The 22086-nt window shown below is 40.6% G+C and overlaps 1 protein-coding gene and 1 non-coding gene across 2 annotated transcripts in view; both read right to left on the reverse strand.

Moving 5' to 3' along the window:
- The window catches only part of JAZF1 (JAZF zinc finger 1), a 354408-nt gene that overhangs the window by 130119 nt on the left and 202203 nt on the right, over window positions 1–22086 (reverse strand). The gene's annotated exons all lie outside the window — the stretch shown is intronic.
- On the reverse strand, window positions 20592–20698 carry LOC126021501 (U6 spliceosomal RNA). Its single transcript, XR_007500013.1, has one exon. It is a non-coding gene; the product is annotated as a U6 spliceosomal RNA (small nuclear RNA).

A 22086-nucleotide genomic window follows, 5' to 3' on the forward strand; every position in this document is an offset into this window, starting at 1 on the left:
ACCAGATTCAAGAGGTGCTAAAGTTGGGGAAGGCTGCATCAGGAAGGTACACATCAGGATCCAAAGAATCTAGAAACTGCGGGTGCTCACGGGACCTCAATATCTGTGGAGTCAGAGCTCACAGCAATGACCAGAGTCAGAACATGGTACTGGCCAGTGCTTTGGACCCTGAAAGACTCAAGTTCCAATACCAGTTCTAGTAGCAGGTTCTGCTCTCAGCCTCACTGACCTCAGCTCTCAAACACAGTAGGCATCTGAGCCAGAATGAGAAATTTCTAAATAATCATTCCAAACCATCTTGCTTTTTTGTTTATTCGCTCTAAATGATACAAATTCCTTACAGTCTTTTACTCAGTCACAGGATCTGGTACAAAATATACTCAATCAACTTCCTGGGAATTGATCAGAAAAGAGACTAGCTCTACAGACAGCTAGGTAGCAAAGAGGTCTCCAATCATTTTCTTCAAAATGTTCCTATTTTAGAGGTGCTCAACTCTGCTGACCTTGTGTTAAAGAAGGATCAGGAAAATTACTGTGTGGTCTAGAGCCTTGTGAAGGCATTGCAAAGCTGGTCTTCCTAACTAACATACATCATCGATGAAAAGTTTACCCAGTGGGTCTAATAATCTGATGAGTCAATTATCCCAATTCACAAGTGTAAAGGCTTGCTTTCCTAATAACAGAAGTTTGTCATGCTAATCCTGGAATCTCTAAAGGTCTAGGGACACCTCAGGAATCAGAAATGGCAAATACAAGTTATATTTGTAATTTCAGCTTGAATGCAGAACTAATGACCCAGTAGAAGAAAGGCAGTAGGTTTTTCAAGGCCATAAATTAATTACGTTTAATGGTCAGGCTTAGGGTAAAAGCAGAGAGACATGGAAACACTTCCCATATCTGCTGCTTTCATTTTGGCATTTAGCACTACAGCTAAAGTCGTTTTTAATCAGCAAGAAAGGCAGTTGTTTTTAAAACAGTAACAGGCTGAAGAGAGAATTTCCTCTGATATTGTAGGGAATTTGAACTTTGGCCCTGACTGGAGAATAATCCTACTCATGCCTGTCTCAAATAAACAGCAAATCTTTCGTGGCCCCTTTAAATCAATAGGCTAAAGTTCTCCAAAGGTTAACAGAAATTATTTTATCCACCACTTTTTTTTTAAAAAAAACATCACTGTGAAAAGTTAGCATTTTGCATCTGCCAGTCAATAAACCACGCAAGCCAGATACATGAGTTTGCAGCAGTGGAACATTCAAATTCCAAAGTATATCATGCTTTAAAGTGGAATTCCTTAGGACCTATTTCTGTAAATCAAGGTAAAGAGAAAATAAGACAGAATTTTCTGGGGGATTTGCTCTCATATAAACTATGTACAGTCTGGTTTGTAGCAGTTTACAATGCTAATTTTTTCTTCAGAAGTTTTAGGAGCACAAAAATAACCATCTTCCTCTATATTAGAGTTAGATTTCAATTTTTCTAAATGTGAATCAACATAGTTTCTGGGTTAAGTTGCCACAGGTTAAGAGAACCAAAGGTAATTTTGCAGGAGGAAAATCACTGTGTTCTATTTCATTTCATATTCTGAATTGCCTTTCTGTGTTCTCTGGCATTACTCACCTGAAGCTAAAATGCTGTCAGAGGAGCAGTTGTCAATACTAAGATCTCGAATATGTGGGTGATGGGTCACAATTGATGACACAAATGGCCACAAATGGGCTGATGTTGATAAATTTGACTCTATTTTTAAAACCCATGTAGATTGCCAGTTAACTGTGAGCCATACTGTTTATTATTCAAAATTAATTTCTTAAATGGAGAATCAAGCCAATAAATAAAGTGGTTACTTATGAATCTGAAAGGTAATTACGACAACTATACTATGCCTCACCTATGGCTTCCTCCATACACATAGAACTATGAGGTCCCCACCCCCCTTATGTGTGAAAGAATAAATGATATTATCACTCAATGCACACATGGTGGCAGAGGAAATTGGAAACTTGCTGGCAAACAGAATCCAGTTCTGAGCTAAGGTTCTATCTATGGAAATGATTATAAAGCGAAATAACTACAGGGACAGTAAAAGACGTTTGCCCTCATATGTAGAGTTTATAATGAAAATTTGTAAATTGCCATCATGGTGAGATGAGGGGCATACTTCTGTGAACTATGAAGAATAGAATAACAGCATACTGTTATTAAAAATTAATCTTCTTTTTTTTTTGTTTTGTTTTGTTTTTGGGTCACACCCGGCGGTGCTCAGGGGTTACTCCTGGCTGTCTGCTCAGAAATAGCTCCTGGCAGGCACGGGGGGACCATATGGGACACCGGGATTCGAACCAACCAAACGCCGCTGTGCTATCTCTCCGGGCCCAAAAATTAATCTTAAAAGGTGATTTTTGAAGATGCAACAACATGGAAAGTGCTCATAAAAACAGTGAAATGTACAACTCAATTTTAACAAGATACAAATGACTGCAAAATTAGAATAAATTCAAAGGAGCACCCCTAAGAAACTGTGCTGACTGCTCTGACTATAGGCATATTATACAAACATTGTACATATAGAGCATAATATGGAAATACTGTAAATCTTAATAATAATTACATGGACATAGTATTATGCCAGGGGATTTTATGCCAGGGGATTTCCAAGTAAAGCTAGATTGATGATTGATACAGCAATCAGAACAGACAGACAAAAGGTGACCTTAATTTACAGATGGAGGGTTAGAAAATGCTATTCATTTCATGCTTCTAAATTTTATAATTTTGTTTCTTTGAGCCACACTGGGCTGTACTCCTGGTTCTGTGCTCAGGAATCACCTCTGGAGATGATGGGGATTTACTTGGGGTTGACTATATGCAAGGCAAGCACCTTAATCTCTGTACTGTTTGTTTGTCCTCTAAATGTAATCATCTTAACATGAACACTGCATTAAAAGATTTCTTAGCACAGGTTTTGTCATAAAAATGTGTCTTGTACTCTGTTTATCTCTGGGCATGATTCTAATATTTACTTATGTAAATTATTTAAAAATAAAGCAAAGTAAAAGGTGTGCTAGAACAGAATATATATGATTCATCCCACGAATCCATCATTTCTAAAACTTATTTAAAAACTATTTTTTGTGGGCCCGGAGAGATAGCACAGTGGCGTTTGCCTTGCAAGCAGCCAATCCAGAACCAAAGGTGGTTGGTTCAAATCCCGGTGTCCCATATGGTCCCCCGTGCCTGCCAGGAGCTATTTCTGAGCAGACAGCCAGGAGTAACCCCCGAGCAATGCCGGGTGTGGCCCCAAAACAAAAACAAAACAAAACAAACAAACAAACAAAAACAACAACAACAACTATTTTTTGTGAGGCCAAAGTGAGAGCACAGTGGTAGGGTATTTGCTTTGCACTCAGCCAACTGGGGAAGTATCTGGGTTTGATTCTGAGCATCCCATATAGTCCCCTGAGCCTACCAGGAGCAATTTCTGAAGGCAGAGCCAGGAGTAATCCCTGAGCGCTGCTGGGTGTGGTCCCAAAACAAAACAAAACAAAACAAACCCACTTTTTTTATTTTAGTGTCACATCCAGCAGTGCGAAGAAGCTGCATCTGTCTCCATACTCAGGGACTGCTCTGGCAGTGTTCAGGGAAATATATATAGTCCCAGGGATAAGCTGTATATAAGGCAAGTACCTTAAGTCCTATATTCTCTCTCTGAGAGCATTTTAAAAAATTCTCTATAGAGTATATATTATATATATATATATTTTTTTTTTCTTTTGTTGGGAGGCTGTTTATTGGGTTCTGGACTGTCCCCCGCCCAACCATACAAAAGCACCACAGAGGAACAGGGCAAGGGCAAGAGCAAAGGAAGTGGGGAAGGGTGGGGTCTCAGTTGGTTGGGGGAGAAGTGGGATGTTCCTGGGGCCTCGGAGGACAATGGGGCTCTCAGCATCAGGGGCATGGGTGCTGGGGGATGCACTCCTGGGTTTGCAGGATGGACACCTAGAGTGGGAGGATGGATCCCAGGAGCTGATAGGTGAACACCCAGGGGTGGGGGATGAACTCCTGGAGGCTGGGGATGGATCCCAGAGGCAAGTGGGTGCACCTCTGGGGTTTGGGGGTGAACTGCAGGAGTTGGTGGGTGCACCCCAGGGGGCATGTATTATATTTTTTTATTAAGGTGCTAACTAACTAGCCAAAAGAAAATTCTGGAGCATCCTATTTTGATAACCATAATTTTTGCCAACTGACCTCTGTGTCATCCATATCCCAGTGGCCAGTGATGGCAGCTCATGACTGTTAGTCTTTACATGATTCCCTAAGATGCACCAGATAAGCTCAAAAAAGGTCATTTTTAAAAGGAGTGGGAGAAAGGGAGGACTTGAGAAGAAGAGAGAGACAGTCCTAGTACATATCGTGGTCTTGAATTTATCAAGGTAGCTATGCCTATGACTGTATCTGTCTGCATGAGCTTCCTTTTCCCTGAACATTATCAGCATAAGACCAACTACAAGTGTGCTGTAGGCCTCCCTGAAGATGCCATACAGCTGAGACAGCTACAGGACTTCATGGGCATCACTGACACTGCACATTTCAGAACATAGATTCAAAGGTTAAAATATGTACAACTGTTCAGATACATGCACTGTCTCTTCAGTCTGAAATCCAAGCAATGACCATCACACTTGACAGAATTAAAGGGCTCTTTTTCAAGTAATCCTATACTCAATATAACTTTGTTTTAAGGTCTGCTTTAAAACACAAGTAAGGAAACAAAGGTGCATTATCTAATTAAAAAAATAAGGTCAAAAGAATGATGATAGCATTGTGGGAAGATAAGATGTTATTTTTATGTTCAAGTCATCTCATTTAGCAGAGCTACATATGCTTTCCTTATAGCTAATATTAATACACATAAATGTTGATCACTCAAGTCTCCTGGCATTTCAAAATTACTACTTGTAATGAGTAAGAGCCATGCAGCATGGCATCCTCATCCTCAAATTCCCCTAGCTTGGACTATGTGGAGGAATGGAGGAATGTCTCCTATTTTCACAGTGTCATGTTCTCATGGGACACATATTTTGGGGGTACATCTAAGTATATTTGGTCAAGTGCTCATTAACCCCTCTGATCATTCTTCCTGACAAGAAATGAAAGATCCTTGTATTTTATAAATCTTGAGCACATTAAATTTGGAAGAGCCTAAAGACTAATGAAAAACGAAAGTGAAAAACAAGGCCAGAAAGCATAAATCTTTCCTGACTAAAAGGCATTCCTCCCTTATCCCTAAAAGAAACACGTTCTCGCACATCTTGTTTGAATTTCACTGCTGAAGTTCGTCTTGTTCCATCTCTAGAACAAGTCAGGCGGCAGGGCATAAAGATATGACTACATGAATAAAAACACATGACCAACACGGCCACTGCACTTTCAAAAACAAGATGAGAGAGAAAAATATGAACTGGCAAGTGACATGTCACTTGGATGCACATGTGTCTGCGCTGTGTCATGAATGCTCAATTGAAACGCTACTGCAACTGCAATATCTCCTGCTCTGGCCATCGCAAAATGCAGAGATGCCGTCAGAAGAAGCTAATGTTTTATGAGTCGCAGCTGGCATCCCTCTCCCAACTCTAGAAGATGCTGCTAAAAAACGAAAGCATGCCCCTTTGTTAATACTATGTAATATGGTCAGCAATTCTGTGAAGAACAGTGAGACTCCCACCAACACCAATCCAGGATCTAGCAAGGCACAGACACAGGGACTGAATGGGGAAGAGAGCTGTTTGCCCTTGATTCCCACCCACTCTTTTTTTTTTTATTGTAAGAATTTATTCAAGAGACAAAATTGATTAACATATTGAGGTAAATTGACATAACATAATATAGTAACATAACATATAATTAATATAATAATACATGTAAGTTAAAGAACATTTCTAAATAAAACAATTTTTTTGATCATAATGACTTACATATCTTTCACAGTAGTATTTTAGGTACATTTTAACATTGAATCAGGGGAATATCCATCACCCCCAGTGTTGTCCTCCTTTCATCCCTGTTCCCAAGCATATATCCCTTTCTCCCTCCTTTATCCCCCAGAATGCTAGTTTAACTAAAAGCATATATGTTAACACTAATGTAAACCTTTTATTTTTTGCAGTTCCAGATATTTTTACTAGTGGTTTCTTAAAGGTTTAGAGTCAAAGGAGCACTGTATAAACAATGTTAGAGTAGCAATTATATTTTGCATGGGACCACCAACGTATGGGGGTCATGGAAAGGAAAAACTTTTGGCCTAAGTACAAGGAGACCTTACCCTTGAGATTTCCTGACATAAGACCATTTCTAGACTCCAGGCAAACTAGTTTGTCCAATCCTGGTCAATGTCTGTAGTGCCCATACAGTTATATTTTTCACAGTCTCTGTTGTTGGTATCCTGTTTCTGTATTGAAGGTCCTGGAATCTGTTATCCTACATTGAAGTCAGGATGGTGCGGAGTGGCGTCTAATTTCAACTCAGAATTAAAGGGCAATGCAGAAAGCCCTGTCAAGTATGCAGGTTGTTGTTGTTGTTTAAATCTTCTCAGTGTTAAGGGAAGACTCTTTTGAGTAAATCGATGTCAGAGCAGCAGTAAGGATTCCCACCCACTCTTTCTGACCCCAGCATCCCATGATTTGTAGTATTTTTATTACAAATGTAGTAATAAGGGGCCGGGAAGGTGGCGCTGGAGGTAAGGTGTCTGCCTTACAAGCGCTAGCCAAGGAACGGACCGCTGTTCGATCCCCCGGCGTCCCATATGGTCCCCCCAAGCCAGGGGCGATTTCTGAGCACATAGCCAGGAGTAACCCCTGAGCGTCAAACGGGTGTGGCCCCAAAAAAAAAAAAAAACCAAAAAAACAAAAAAACAAATGTAGTAATAAAATCTCACTTGGTACAGACAGAAGTGGTGATGAGGGAATTGGGGTGGTTTGCTGATGGATGGAAGTGGAGAGTGAGAGGCCAAAGTCAATTCCTGTCACAAGTGAGAAAAACACAATGCAAGGGCTACTCTAGTTGTCTGGAGGGGAACGCCTGGAGCACAGGGGCATCTATGGCATGTGGAATGTGGCCCTGCCTTGAATGAAGCAAAGCCCATAAGCTGTCTGGTCCCTTCTCTGAGCCTCTATAAAATGGAGGAGAAGCAGGCTGACACAAGATAACAACAGTCTGTCAAGGCCTGTTCTAGGACCTCAGACTCTGATGGACAAGGCCGGCCTAGCTCCACACCTCTATATTAGTGGACATTTTAGAATAAACAAAATTCTTAGGAAACTCTCCAGGGCTGATCTTGATTGTCTGACCTTTCTGTGTGTAGTAACCTGCTAAGGAAGATGTTTTCCATTCTTTCTCAATTCCTTTGTGGGTCTGGATTCTGATCTGGTCACTTGCAAAGAAGCAGTGCAAACAGCAAAGATGAGGTTGTGGCTTAACCCTCCAGTTACCTATGTAAGTTCAGGCAAGAAAATGGACAGACACACATTTGTATGCTCTATGTATGTACCCATTTCAACGAAGAGGCATGGCTATATTTCTTAATTTTTTATCACCAGGATCCCCATACTATGGGGCTTGTGAGATTTACTCAGCACTTGCAATAGCCCTATGGAATGAGCTCATAAACTTAGGCTTGTCCCAAGCACCTCTTAAATCACTGATCCATCATCTAGTCACCAGAGAACCCTATCAGTAGAGTTATCAGGATAGTTTTAGAGTGTGGGGGCAGCACTTGGGCCTTGAATTCAAATTTTTTTTCTTGTCAAGTATGCTTTTTAAGCCAGTAGTTTACAATTAATCAGTCTGGTATCCATCCACAGGTATAGAGACACAGAAACTAACTAGTATGATGTCTTGGTTATAACTGCTAGTGTGTGGATACCAGCATGCAAGACAGGAATGTTCTAGAACAGTGATTGCTAACTTTTTTGAGTGCCCAAACTGCCGCACAAAACCAAAAAATTTCCTCAAAGTGCTAGCACATCAATTAAACCTTAAAAAACAAAATTTTAGTATATAAAACCTCTTTATAAATTTTATAAATTTATTGTGGACCTTCTCGCGTGCCAGCTGCAAGGCCTTTGCATGTCACAGCTGGCACACGTGCCACAGGTTCGCCATCACTGTTCTAGAAGGTAAAAAGATTGAAGAGGGCCAAAGAGATCCTCTGAGCTTGCCAGGTTTGACTGCGTCAAAAGCAAGGAGTAATTCCTGATCACTGCCAGGTGTGACCTTCAAACAAAAACTAAACCAAAAAGTTATTGAAGAATGGCTATTTTAAGCCAACTTCTGGGCACCGTTTTGGTGATAGTTATTAATTAGCAATTATTTCCCTAACTAAACTTGTTTTCAAAAGATGAATCTCTGGAGCAAAACCATACTTCAGTGAAAACGAAAACGTATGTGCCTAGCACATATAAGACCCTGGGTTTGGTTTCTATCACTATAAGAAGTGGGCAAGTATGGCCTATTTAATAAATATCCCAATTTTCATTATGTATACATATATGCAAAGTCTTCACAGAGATGAAAACAGTATTAACAATAGAAGTAAACTAGTATTTAAAGTATACAGGGTAGAAAATGCAGAGATTTTCACTTCTGTCTTTGATACAAAGACATTAATAATGACAATATAGAATTTTCTACCACTAACATTTTGAAATGACTTATATGACTGCATCTAAAACTTACAAACCCACCCACTTCCTCCAACTTCAGAAATAAAAAGTGAATCGCCAGGGTGAAGCTTTTTTCTGGTAAAGAAGAGTTTGACAGACTCACACTCTCTTTTGGGGGCAGGGGAGAATGTCCCCAAACGTTTCATCAGTGCTCGGGGCTTACTCCTGGTTCTTCACTCAAGGATTACTCCTGGGGGGCATTAGGGGAACAGATGGGATGCTGGGGATGAAACTTGCGTTTGCTGAGTTTATTTTAGCATACTTTTTTTTTTTTTTTGCAGGGGGTCTTCCCTAGTGTTGCTCAGGATGTACTCCTATTTCTTTGCTCAGAGATAACTTTTTTTTTTATTTGCTTTTGAGCCACAACTAGTGATGTTCAAGAGTTATTTCTGGCTCTGCACTTAGAAATTACTCCTGGTGGTGTTTGAGGGACCATATGGGATTCATGGGATCAAATCTGGGCTGGCCACATGCAGGTCAAATGTCCTACCCACTACACAATCTCTCTGGCCCTTCAGGTCTTACTCTTGGCAGTGTTCAAGTATCAGGTAGCAAAACTGGGTCTGTGCCATGTAAGGCATGCACCTTACTCATAATACAGTTTCCACAGCCTTTTAGCTTTTATTTATATATAGCAAAAAGGAAGATATATGATGGAACAAAAATAAATTGCTCAATACCACACTAGAATGACTGAAATGGAAATGACTGTCAATATTAAACATTGAAGAGTATGTAAAATGACAGGAAGTCCCAAATCTTGTGGAGGAATGCAGTAAGTTTTCAACACTTTCAACATTATCTTGTATATCATATAGTTAAATATACCCCTATAACTTGCCCAAGTACTTCTTATTAATAGGAGTAATATACCAAAGAAGTAAATGTGTAAGTCCCACAATAGAGACAAGCTTGAGAATATTCCTAGGCTATTTATAATTGCAAAGACCACAAACAGGAGAATGGTTGGTGTGGTAAACCATATAATGGGAAACTATATCATACAACATACAGATATACACACACAGGCTATATTTCCAAAGTATACTTTAAGTAAGAGAAATCAATTGCGATGAAATGGAAATTAAATAGAGAATGATCTGAAATTCCTGATTTTCTTTTTCATTAACAGCATTTTCTTTATGAGTTCCATGATTCACTGTCCATAGAAGAGAGAATAGCTATTGTTAATATTGTGTCATTGTGAAGATGGCAGTGAGGAAACTTGTTTCATATGGAATCTAGAGCTAGAACCCATTTTTTTGTATTCAATACCTTTTAGGGTTTACTAAGATTGTGAGGCATGGTGGCCGAAGCAATGGAGCAGTGGTAGGGTGTTTGCCTTGCACATGGCTGACCCAGGAAGTACCACAGTTTGATCCCCCAGCATCCCATATGGTCCCCCAAGCCAGGAGCAATTTCTGAGTGCATAGTCAGGAGTAACCCCTGAGTGTCACTGGGTGTGCCCCCCACCGCCCAGAAAAAGATACTGAGACCTGGAGATTGAAAATCCAAGCACTTACTTTCCAGAAAATAATTTTCCAGCTGTAACTTAGATTTCTTTGTTCTCACACACAAACCTCTTTTGTGTCCATTTATGCTTGAGTCCTAGTCTATTCAAAATACAGAAGAAAAAAACATTTAAGAGGTAAATAAGAGCAAAATGTGTCATTACTATTAAATGCTTTCTGGTTTTGAGTTTTCAAAAATATGGTGGCTGTTTAGAAAAAAATGCAATCTAGAACTCCAACTTTTCATCATACTGTCTTGGCCCCAGGGAAATACACAACATTTCTATGCATTTCTGATCTGGTGGCACTAAAGATGATGACAAGGTGGACAATGGGACAATGAAAGAGAGAATGTGTGGTCATAATGAAGAACCAGTACCCCAGTTTATCTGGTTCCAGGAATGAAAGAGAGACTCTAAATCAAATTAGTGCTAGTAGTGGATTCTATTTTTCTGAGAAGTACACCAGTACTTGTTGTTTGACACTGCCACGGAATACCATTTGGTTAGGCATAAGGTCAATGCAATTAGCTTGAGCCAGAAGCAAGCACAAAATGTGCCTAGGTAATACTGTGCTTTCTGAGAGGGAGAGCTGACATCTGCTCCTTTCTCATCCTGGAGGAATGAGTTGGCTTCATTGAGCTCAAGAAAAGATGGACACAATGCTGAGAAGGCAGGAATAACTCGAAAGCCAGGTTCCAGTGTTGGGTGCTGCATGGCAAATCCTGTCATGTTCAAGGTGAGAGGAGCCTGTTAGAGGGGTCTGCATGCTGGCCTCACTGTGTGCAAATTATTTAAACCCGGAGGGAAACTCTGGTGGTCACAGAACTAAAATCCATCACAGGGGTTTCCTGGTCACTCCCTCTAATTGTCACACACCATGCTTACAAATCTTAGCTGTACTGCAGAATGAACTGAGTGTCAAGGCAGAGGTACTAACTGTTCTCTAGCAAGGGAGATAGAAGTGATATGAGCGCAGTGACCAGAGACAAAATTACTACCTGCTTAGAAATGAAAAAAATCCCCCCTGCTCACTTATATTTTTGTTAGAAATGTGAGACAATGTAAATTATCCAGCGTTGGTATGTTCATATTTGGGGGTTCTGTGTTAAAGCAAGAAACCAGATGTATGTAAATTCCAAGCCACGAGTTTGGTTTGTTTCTGTTTTTGGCTTATTCATCCAGCAATGCTCAGAGATTACTTCTGACTCTGCACTCAGGAATTACATCTTGATATGCTCTGGAGATCATATGAGATTCCAGAATCGAACCAGGTTTGGCTGTGTATAAGCAAGTGCCCTACTCTGGCCCCAAGCAATAAATTTTTAGTGATGGTGTAAAAGAAGCAAGAAAACAGAATGGGAGAAAAAAAAAGACACAGTTTTATTCCATATACATGTGATTCTGGACATATTTGAGAGAAATTACCTGATTTAATATTTTTACATTATCATGTCAGCAATTCAGAAGAATAAGAACACAGAGACAACAAAATATCTGAGTGGAGAGATCCCAAGACTGTCCCTTATTAGTTGTGTGAACTTGGGTAAGTGATTGAACTTCTCTGAATCTTACAGAAAAGGAATGGAGTGCAAATTTGTATAGCAAAATCACCTCTCAGTAGGGAAAATGTGTGATTGCAAGAGCAATCAAGAGACTGGGAAGACTATGTGAAAATTCTTGTAAAATAAGAAGGGCTATACACATTTTTATTATTTGCTTCTGCCACAACCTATTCCCAGGGGCAGTGTGATGACGTGTAAAACATGTGAAGTTCTTATGAAAAGCAAGGTGTTAACATGGGGAAGAATTGTGACACAGAAAAAAAAAATAGACTTTGGAATTCATGAGTTTGGTTATGAACATGTCTCAAGGTACTTAGTAACATGACGCTTAACTGAGGTGTTCATAGCCTGAGATCTTTAGACCAAAAGGGGCCCTCAGCAGAATTCAGGAGATTTGAATTTACAAAAACAGCTGTTTTACTTTCACTAATTTATAACTTCTCTTCCACTATAGAAGCAATTAAGCATAAACTTTGTGCAGTATCCAATTTTGTACCCACAGAAGTTAGCTATTTTTTTTATAATAATCTATAGCAGATATCTCAAAATAATGTTAATCTTCATCAGTATTCAAGACACTATTAACCCAGTACCTAAGCTTTTTAACTTAAGCTCTCAATAAGGAAGCACAGGTTACCACATCACTAATTCTGTTTGGAATTTTTGACAACTGTATTTTCATATAACTGAGTTTGTAATTATTATATATATTAATTTTTTGCATATGAACCAGTGATCACTCTGTTGAGAAAGTCCATGGCATTCACCAAGGCACAAAATGTAAGAGTTTCCACAACCATGCCAGAGAGGTGGCACAGAGAGTAAAGCATTTATCTTGCATATAGTTGACCAGGGTAGAATCAGCATCCCATATGGTTTCTTGAGTACCACCAGGACTGATTCCTGATGTAAATCCTGGAGTAAACTCTGAGTACTGCCAGAAGAGGCCCAAAACAACACAAAGCTCCTACAATTTCCCTAGAAATTCACTGTCTCTAGGGATAAAGGGAGATTAGAGCTAGTTGCATGGTCACCAAGAGGATGAGGGATAAATATGGAAGTCCACTGCAAAATATCTCCATTTATTATTTATTATTTTTAATCTTTAAGCACCTGATTATAGACATGATTGTAGTTAGGTTTCAGTCATAAAGAACAACCCCCCCTTACCAGTGCAACATTCTTATCACCAATGTCCCCAATCTCCCTCCTCCCTCACTGCCTATATTCAAGATAGGCATTCTACTTTTCTCACTCATTGACAATGTCACCATAGTTGTCAGTGTAGTTATTTCTTTGTGATGAGCTTCATTCATATTATAAACCAGTCCTTCCAGCCCTCATCTCTATTGTCTCTGGGCATTATTACAATAATGTCTTTATTTTTCTTACAACCATAGATGAGTGAGACTATTCTGTGTCTATCTCTCTCCCTCTGACTTATTTCACTCAGCATAATAGATTCCATGTACATCCAAGTATAGGAAAATTTCATGACTTTATCTCTCCTGATGGCTGCATAATATTCCATTGTGTATATGTACAATGTTTTCTTTAGCCATTCATCTGTTGAAGGGTATCTTAGTTGTTTCCAGAGTCTAGCTATTGTAAATAGCACTGCAATGAATATAAGTGTGAGGAAGGGATATTTTGTATTATATTTGTGTTACTAAGGTAGATCCTTAGGAGTGAAAATACCTCCATCTTAATAGGCTTTTCCAGTAACAGAAGTTAACCTGAGTTAAAGAGAGACAAGAGAAATAATTTTTGATATGACATATTTGCTTTCATGGCAATTTTTTTTTTGGCAACACCTATCAGTTCTCAGGGGTTACTCCTGGCTATCTGCTCAGAAATAGCTCCTGGCAGGCATGGGAGACCATATGGGACGCCAGGATTAGAACCAACCACCTTAGGTCCTGGGTCAGCTGCTTGCAAGGCAAATGCCGCTGTGCTATCTCTCCGGCCCCTTTCATGGCAATTTTTAGCTGATATCTCTCTCTCTCTCTCTCTCTCTTTCTCTCTCTCTCTCTCTCTCTCTCTCTCTCTCTCTCTCTCTCTCTCTGTTTTGGGAGGACACATCTGGCAGTGTACTATCTATCTATCTATCTATCTATCTATCTAATCTATCTCTGTTTTGAGGGACAAATCTGGCAATGTACTCTCACTCAGGCCCCCTAGGTTTGGCCTTCTAAATGCTTGCTAGTGACTAAACTATCTGCATTTGGTTTGGGCCAAATTGGCCTGTGTGTAGGTTGATATGACACAATTGTGTGCATGTTCTTTCAAAGTCCAGACTGGTAATTGCTGAAAACAGGTCATGTACAGAGTAGAAAGGAGAAGCTCTGGGGAGAAGTGACACTGTGGTCAAAGATGGACAGGTCTTTCTGGGGACGTGGGGCAGACTGAGCCAGACTGCTTTGAGCCAGTGAGGAAAGACTTGGCCACAGTGGTAGAAATGAGAACAAGTTATTTAGAAACTGGGAACATGACACTATTTTAAAGTGTGCTAGTGAAGAGGCCTTCAAAGGCAAGTCTAGTCTTTAGGCTCAGCATAATGAAGCTCCAAGTGAGGAAATTAAGTAATGTTTCAACTTGAGTCCCAAATCAACAGTCTCAGCAATATGAGAGTATCCTGCAATGGGAGTGCGCTCAGGCTATAGAGGGAAGATTCATGGCCTTCTTAATTAACTCCGAGGTGCTGCACATAAGGGGAAAACGATAAATCAAGTAGATTACTGCTAGTGATCTGAATTTCCAAGTGAAATAAGAGAGGCGTAATGCCTTGAGTCATTTTGTAAATGTGTACAGTGGCAGTACGGGGGGCTCTCCAAGGTCATCCCTTATATTCAAATTTGCCACAATGCACACCATATAAGAGGCAAAGCACCTGCTATACAGTAAGGAATGAAAGTAGCAACCAGAAAGATGGGAATAATAAACACTGGAAAGTAGCCTCTTCAACCCATAATCAGTGATTACTGGGCACTCACTGTTCAAAGCATTTGTTGAGCCTCTACTATATAGCAGGCAGGGATACAATGATGATCAGAACAGCCAAGTCCACCCTCATAGAGTTCCTGTTTCTCAGGGATAAAAGTACTAAACACACAGAGTGGTTTCAAGCTGTGGAAAACACCACAAGGAACAAGAAAGCAGAGAAGGATAGGAGAGGACTGGTGCCTGTCAGCTGGTGGGCAGGGAAGGCTTGCTGTGAAGGACATCAGAGAGGACTTCACATCTGGAAGGCAGAAGATGCCAATTGCGTGCAGTTCTCTCTGGAAGGATGGTGTCCACAGAGAGCTAAGTAGAACGAGGGGCCAGAATGATCTGGAGGTACTGGGGGAGAAGGATAAAGGATCATTCTGAGAAAAGGTCTTACAGAGCTTCACTTGCATTCCACACATAAGAGGAAGCCTCTGGTAACGGAGGGAGGTGGGACTTAAATTATAGTTATGGAGAAATACAGGCAAAGAAACACAGGCCTATAAACAGGGATTCACCACGTGGCATTTTTTTCTTAATAGTATAATATACAAACACCTAAGTCTAGAAGCAATCAAAGTGGAAGAGGTGAATAAATTGTTAGAAATTCATATGATATGATCCATCCCTCATGATCTGGAAAGATACAAATTCAACACAAAAAGATAGGGTATGCGTATCACATGCATTTCCATGTTATATTCACAGAAAGTATATTTTATGCATATATGTATATTTTAGGCTCCCATTTTAATAAAAACAGTCCCCAACACCAAACTATTATATAAAGATCCACATATAGAAGGATTCCTACATCACGATGTTAATGTAGGGGAAAAGCAGGTAGTTTATGGATAGAGTTGAGGAAAGGAGAGAAGAGAAAAGCTACTGATCTTAAATATATTCGTATGAAAATTTAACATTTATGTGATTCAGTAGTCAGAGAAGAGTGTGCTAGTTATCATAAAGAATTCGGGCTGGAGAAACAGCTCAATGGGCTAAGTGCAAGCTCTGCATGCAGAATTCTGAAGGTTTGAATCCTGGAATTAACTGCAGTGTTGAGATTGAGTCCCAAGCACAGGGCCAGAGTTATTCTGAGCAGCATGGATATGGCTCTCCTCAGTCTCCTCAAAACAAACAAACACATAAACAAATAAAAAACAATTCTGGGAAGAAGAGATCTTTATAATGTAGGTAGCATTAGAAGTTTGTCTTGGGCCAGGGTGTGGCTCAACGGCAAAGTACATGTCTTTCGAGCATAAAGCCTTGGGTTTATCCCTAGCATCATAAAACAACAACAGCAACAACACTAAAGAAATAAATAGCTCAGAGAGATGTCACAAAAGGCTGGAACATTTGTGTTGTATACCAGATTCCTGGGCTTGATCCCCAACACCACATGGTCTCTCCAGCACAGCCAAGAGCAATTCCTGAGTACCACTGCTGTAATTTAATGTAGAAAAGAAAATAAAATTAGAAAAGCTGATCTTGAAACAAGGAAATAACCCCCAGGACTGAAGCATATGCTTAGCATGTGGGAAACCCAGGTTTAATCCTTAGAACCACATGGTTCCTCAAGCACTCCTGGAAGTGATACCCTAAGACCAGTGGGTGTGATATTCCCCCCTAATAATTACTCTGGAAAGATAGAATTATCACAGCCATAAGTCAAGGGAAATGGAAACAAACTGAAAGATGAGAAAAATCATACGAGGATTTGAGCCTGGTCCTAACAGACATACATTCACCCATGGTTTCCTGAATATGGGGGTCATAGGAAATCTTAGAAACATGTTACAAGAAATGTCCCTATGATTTTTTATCAGTAAATGATCTGTATGGGGGCTGGAGAGGTGGCGTGGAGCGGTAAGGCATCTGCCTTGCTGGTGCTAGCCTGGGACGGACCGCGGTTTGATCCCCCGGCATTCCATATGGTCTCCCAAGCCAGGAGCAATTTCTGAGCGCATAATCAGGAGTAATCCCTGAGTGTCACCGAGTGTGTCACCCCCCAAAAAAAAAGATCTGTATGGAAACCTTGCTTAGGTAAAAAGGGATTGTGAGTGGAAACATTTAAAGAATTCTGCTTTATGATCTCATACCTCCATCTAACACCATGCACAAAGGTCAAATCAAAATGGATTTAAAACTTTAATATCAGACCTGGAACTATAAGGTATATAGAACAACATGTAGGTAAAACATTCCATGAGATTGAGACTAAAGGCATCTTCAAGGAGGAAACAGCACTCTCCAAACAAGTGGAAGCAGAGATAAATAGATGGGAATATATTAAGCTGAGAAGTTTCTGTACCTCAAAGGAAATAGTGCCTAGAATACAAAAGCCACTCTTAGAATGGGAGAAACTGTTCATTCACCCAATATCCTCAGATAAGGGATTAATATTGGAAAATTGGCTACCAGAGGTGCCAGGCAGAGGTGATTCTTTTGTCTGTGAAGGCAGGCGGGAGGGGTCTGGTCCTGCTGTGAGATTGGTGACTGGGAGAGACCCAGGGGACCTGTTGGCTTTGCATGTTTCTCGTCTTTCTCCTGAAGCTCTCCTGAGAGGGCCAGGAAGGGCCCAGAAAAACTGTCTCCTAGGGGCCCCAGAAGAGCATGGCCGCTCCGCTTTGCTTTGCGGCTGCAGGCTCTAACTAATGAACCCCATCATAATACGCATAAAAACAAATCACACTACAAGCGTGATAATGGGGAAACCTCGCAGGAATTAATATTGAAAATATACGGAGGGACGGGGGAAGCCTGAGGACCACTAAGAGTCCGCCTAAACCCACTTCTGGCCATCTGAGCTGGCACCCAGGGAAGGCCTGGAGTCAGGGGAAAAAGACAAGGACGGCTGGGGAACTACCAAGCCTCCCAGCACTCCCCAGGCTAGGGAGAAAGGCTCTGGTATGGGGCCTCCCCAGACCCTATACCTGGCAAGAGCTGGTCTCCAGAATCAAAGAGGAGACCGGAAGCCAGATGTCTGCCCACCCTCCTCCCCATGCACCTCCCTCCTGGAATATGGGGGGGAGGAGCCTGAGGACCACTAAGAGTCCACCTGAACCCACTTCTGGCCATCTGAGCTGGCACCCAGGGAAGGCCTGGAGTCAGCGGAAAAAGACAAGGACGGCTAAAAACTCCGGGGGGGAGGTGCATGGGGAGGAGGGCGGGCAGACATCTGGCTTCCGGTTTCCTCTTTGATTCTGGAGACCAGCTCTTGCCAGGTATAGGGTCTGGGGAGGCCCCATACCAGAGCCTTTCTCCCTAGCCTGGGGAGTGCTGGGAGGCTTGGCAGGCCCCCAGCCATCCTTGTCTTTTTCCCCTGACTCCAGGCCTTCCCTGGGTGCCAGCTCAGATGGCCAGAAGTGGGTTTAGGTAGACTCTTAGTGGTCCTCAGGCTTCCCCCCTTCCTCCATACTTTAGGGGGGAGGTGCATGGGGAGGAGGGTGGGCAGACATCTGGCTTCCAGTTTCCTCTTTGATTCTGGAGACCAGCTCTTGCCAGGTATAGGGCTTTTCTCCCCTGGACTTCAGGCCTTCCCTGGGCGCTGGTCTAGGTAGACTCTATAGGGGTCAACAGGCTTTCCACCTATCTCTACCTACAATAATGGGAATGTGCTCTGGGAGGAGGGTGAGCGTTCTAGCACTGGTTTATGTTGGAAAAGTCAGTGGAAATTTTTTCTCCTTGTTTTCATATTTATAGTATTGTATGCATATATTCTATATATCCATAATATCCATCTTGTATTGTGACATTGATACTGCCCTACAAAGCTCATTTCTAATATTTTACTGCCTCAGTCCCAACCCTTACTTCCCCCCATCTTCCCATGTAGGTACAGCTAATGACATGAAGCTCACCACATAGAGTGATAAGTGCAGTTAGAGAAATAACTACACCGAAAACTATCATAACAATGTGAATGAATGAGGGAAAAAGAAAGCCTGTCTCGAGTACAGGTGTGGGTGGGGTGGGGAGTAGGTAGATCTGGGAAATTGGTGGTGGGAATCCTGTACTGGTAAAGGGGGGTGTTCTTTACATGAATGTAATCTTACAACTACAATTATATTTGTAATCATGGTGTTTAAATAAAGATAATTAAAAAAAAGAAAATATACAAGAAACTAACAACACTTAACAAGAAAAATACATCTAACCCCATCAAAAATGGGGAGAAGAAATGAACAGACAATTCTTCAAAGAAGAAATACAAATACCCAAAAAGCACATGAAAAAATACTCTGTATCACTAATCATCAGGGAGATGCAAATGAAAACAACTATGAGGTACCATCTCATGCCACAGAGACTGGCACACATAACAAAGAATAAGAATAATTGGTGCTGGTGGGGATGTGGAGAGAAAGGAACCTCATTCACTGTTGGTGGGAATTCTGTCTAGTCCAGCCTTTATGAAAAACAATATGGAGATTCCTCAAAAGTCTGGAAATTGAGCTCCCATATGATCCAGCTATACCACTCCTAGTGATATACCCTAGGACTACAAAAATACAGTTCAAAAATCCCTTCCTCACACCTATATTCATTGCATTGCTACTTACAATAGGCAGACTCTGGAAACAACCAAGATGCCTTCAACAGATGAATGACTAAAGAAAATGTGGTACTCAATGGAATATTATGCAGACACCAGGAGAGATAATGTCATGAAATTTTCCTATACATAGATGTACATGGAATCTATTATGCTGAGTGAAATAAGTCAGAGGGAGAGAGATTGACACAGAATAGTCTCACTAATCTATGGGCTGGAAGAAAAATAAAAGACAGTATTGTAATAATTCCCAGAGACAATAGAGATGATGGCTGGAAGGACTGGTTCATGATATGAAGCTCACCACAAAGAGTGATGAGTGCACTGACAACTATGATGACAATGTCATTGAGTGAGAGAATTAGAATGCCTTTCTCAAAATCAGGCAGGAGGTGGGTTGGGGAGGAGGGATACTGGGGGCATTGGTGATGGGAATGTTGCACTGGTGGGGGTGTTCTTTATATGACTGAAACCCAACTACAATCATAACTGTAATCAAGGTGCTTAAATAAAGATATTATTAAAAAAAGAAATTCTTCTTTAGAACAATGATCTTCAACTTGTCTCTTTGCATGTATGGAAAGGCTGAAAGTCATTGGTTATAAATACTGGTCCTTGAACTGATGTACAGGGAAGGTAGCAGTCCTCGGGTATAAAAAGACAAAGAATGCTGCTTTACAGAACCATCTTTTTTATTTTTTATTATATATGTATATATATATTTTTTTTATATAAAGAAAAAACCCTTCACCAGTGCAACATCCCCATCATCAATGTCCCAAGTGTCCTCCTCCCCACTCCATCCGGCCTATGCTCTAGACAGGCTTTCTTCTTCCTTCATTCAGTCACATTTTGTTATGATGGTTCTCAGTGTAATTATTTTTTGAACTGCACCCATCACTCTCTGTGGTGAGCATCATCTCATGAGCTGGACCTTCCAGTCCTCCTCTCTTTTGTCTCTGAGAATCATTGCATAAATGTCTTTTATTTTTCTCAAAACCCATAAATGAGTGAGACCAACAGAACCATCTCTTGATAGGAATATTGCAGTGGGGAGAATGGAAGTTCGATGGGGGATTAGTGACTTCTTAGGACAACTCAAAACAGGAAGTCAGAGCCACAAATAAGGAAAACAGATGAAGTCTGAAACACTTGAAGTGTTTGGGATGCAACTCTTAGAGATGGTGCTAGATCATTTGGAAGAGAGAGACAAAGAAAAGGCTAGAACAGAAGAAACTGACAGCTTCTTTTTTTATTTTTTAAATATGGAATGCTTCATGAATTTGCCTGTCATCCTTGCGCAAGGGCCATGCTAATCTTCTCTGTATCGTTCCAATTTTAGTATATGTGCTGCCGAAGCAAGCACAAACTGACAGCTTCTAAGACAAAGAATTACAAGGGGGGCAGCTTTGGAATGAGTCCAGATATCACCCAAAGATTCTTTCCAACTTCCCAGTATCCCTTGACAGTTCATGGCTTTTGCAAAACACAATGAACAGGACACATCAGGTTAGAGATAGTACAAGGAGAAGTTGGCTGGCAGCCATCTTGGCATTGTTTCAATAAATGTTCATTAAAATATAGGCAAGAAAATGGTAGCAGGACATCTGGCATTTGAGAGCTAACAGCAAGCAACATGTTTTTGGTAAATATTAGGCCACAAACTTCAGTCTGGAGCTGGGGCACACAGGGGAACCTCAGACCTAGCAGATAAAGGAGGGAAATGGAAAAGCATTTCTTGTTCTATAATAAATATGATTACTCTCAGAAGACCACAAAGATGTGGTTTTATGGGGGAGAAAAAACCAACAACACTGCCTTGAAATGAAAAAAAAAAATTAAATGCTTTAGGCTTGTTGTATAAAATAAATAGAAGGCCAGCACGTGTTTTAATGCTGCCAAGCTAATTAGAACATTTTTTTTAATGAGGTTATGACCTGGCAAAATGAGTCCAACTGAAACAGCAAAAGTGAGCGTTTGAGGGAATCTGGTGAGGCTTTGGAGTAGGAATAAAAAAGGGTGTGAGGAAGAAAGTGCACATAAGGCAGTTTATAATCAGGAATGAAAATGATTTTGTAAAAAATCACCCAGAATTATTTTCTTTTCAAACTCTTATTTAGAATTTTTCTTTTAATCTATTGAATATAAATATTGCTTCAAGTTTTTATTTCTTAAATGAAAAAAATCAGGCCATTTCAGGAATGCATCACAACTGCTTTATAAAACTATCTTTTGAATGTGATAAGTTCTTGAGTTTTTCATGTCTTGTCATTTTTATTGTATATTAGAAATAGTTAGGTCTGATGAATTTCTATGGGGACCACTGGATTTTTTTTTTTTTTGGTTCTTTCAGGTAGTTCAATTTCAGTTGGTCTTCATGGATCTGAGAAGGCCCAGCTTTATTCTTTGGGTGAATACTTGCAAAGTCTAAAGTGTTTCCCAAGGTTTTCTTTGTTTTATTTTATTTTATTATTTTTTTTGGGGGGGTCACACCCATTTGATGCTCAGGGGTTATTCCTGGCTAAGCGCTCAGAAATTGCACCTGGCTTGGGGGGACCATATGGGACCCAGGGGATCTAACCGTGGTCCTTCCTTGGCTAGCGCTTGCAAGGCAGACACTTTACCTATAGCACCACCTCACTGGCCCCTTCCCAGGGTTTTCTAACTTGTCACAATTTGCCTTCAAATAGGATTATTGTCTACACATCTTATGAAAGCTTGGTTTTAGGTGTTGTTAGGGGTATCTAGAGCAAG

Source organism: Suncus etruscus, chromosome 10, assembly GCF_024139225.1.
Source record: "Suncus etruscus isolate mSunEtr1 chromosome 10, mSunEtr1.pri.cur, whole genome shotgun sequence".
Classification (NCBI taxonomy): Eukaryota; Metazoa; Chordata; class Mammalia; order Eulipotyphla; family Soricidae; genus Suncus; species Suncus etruscus.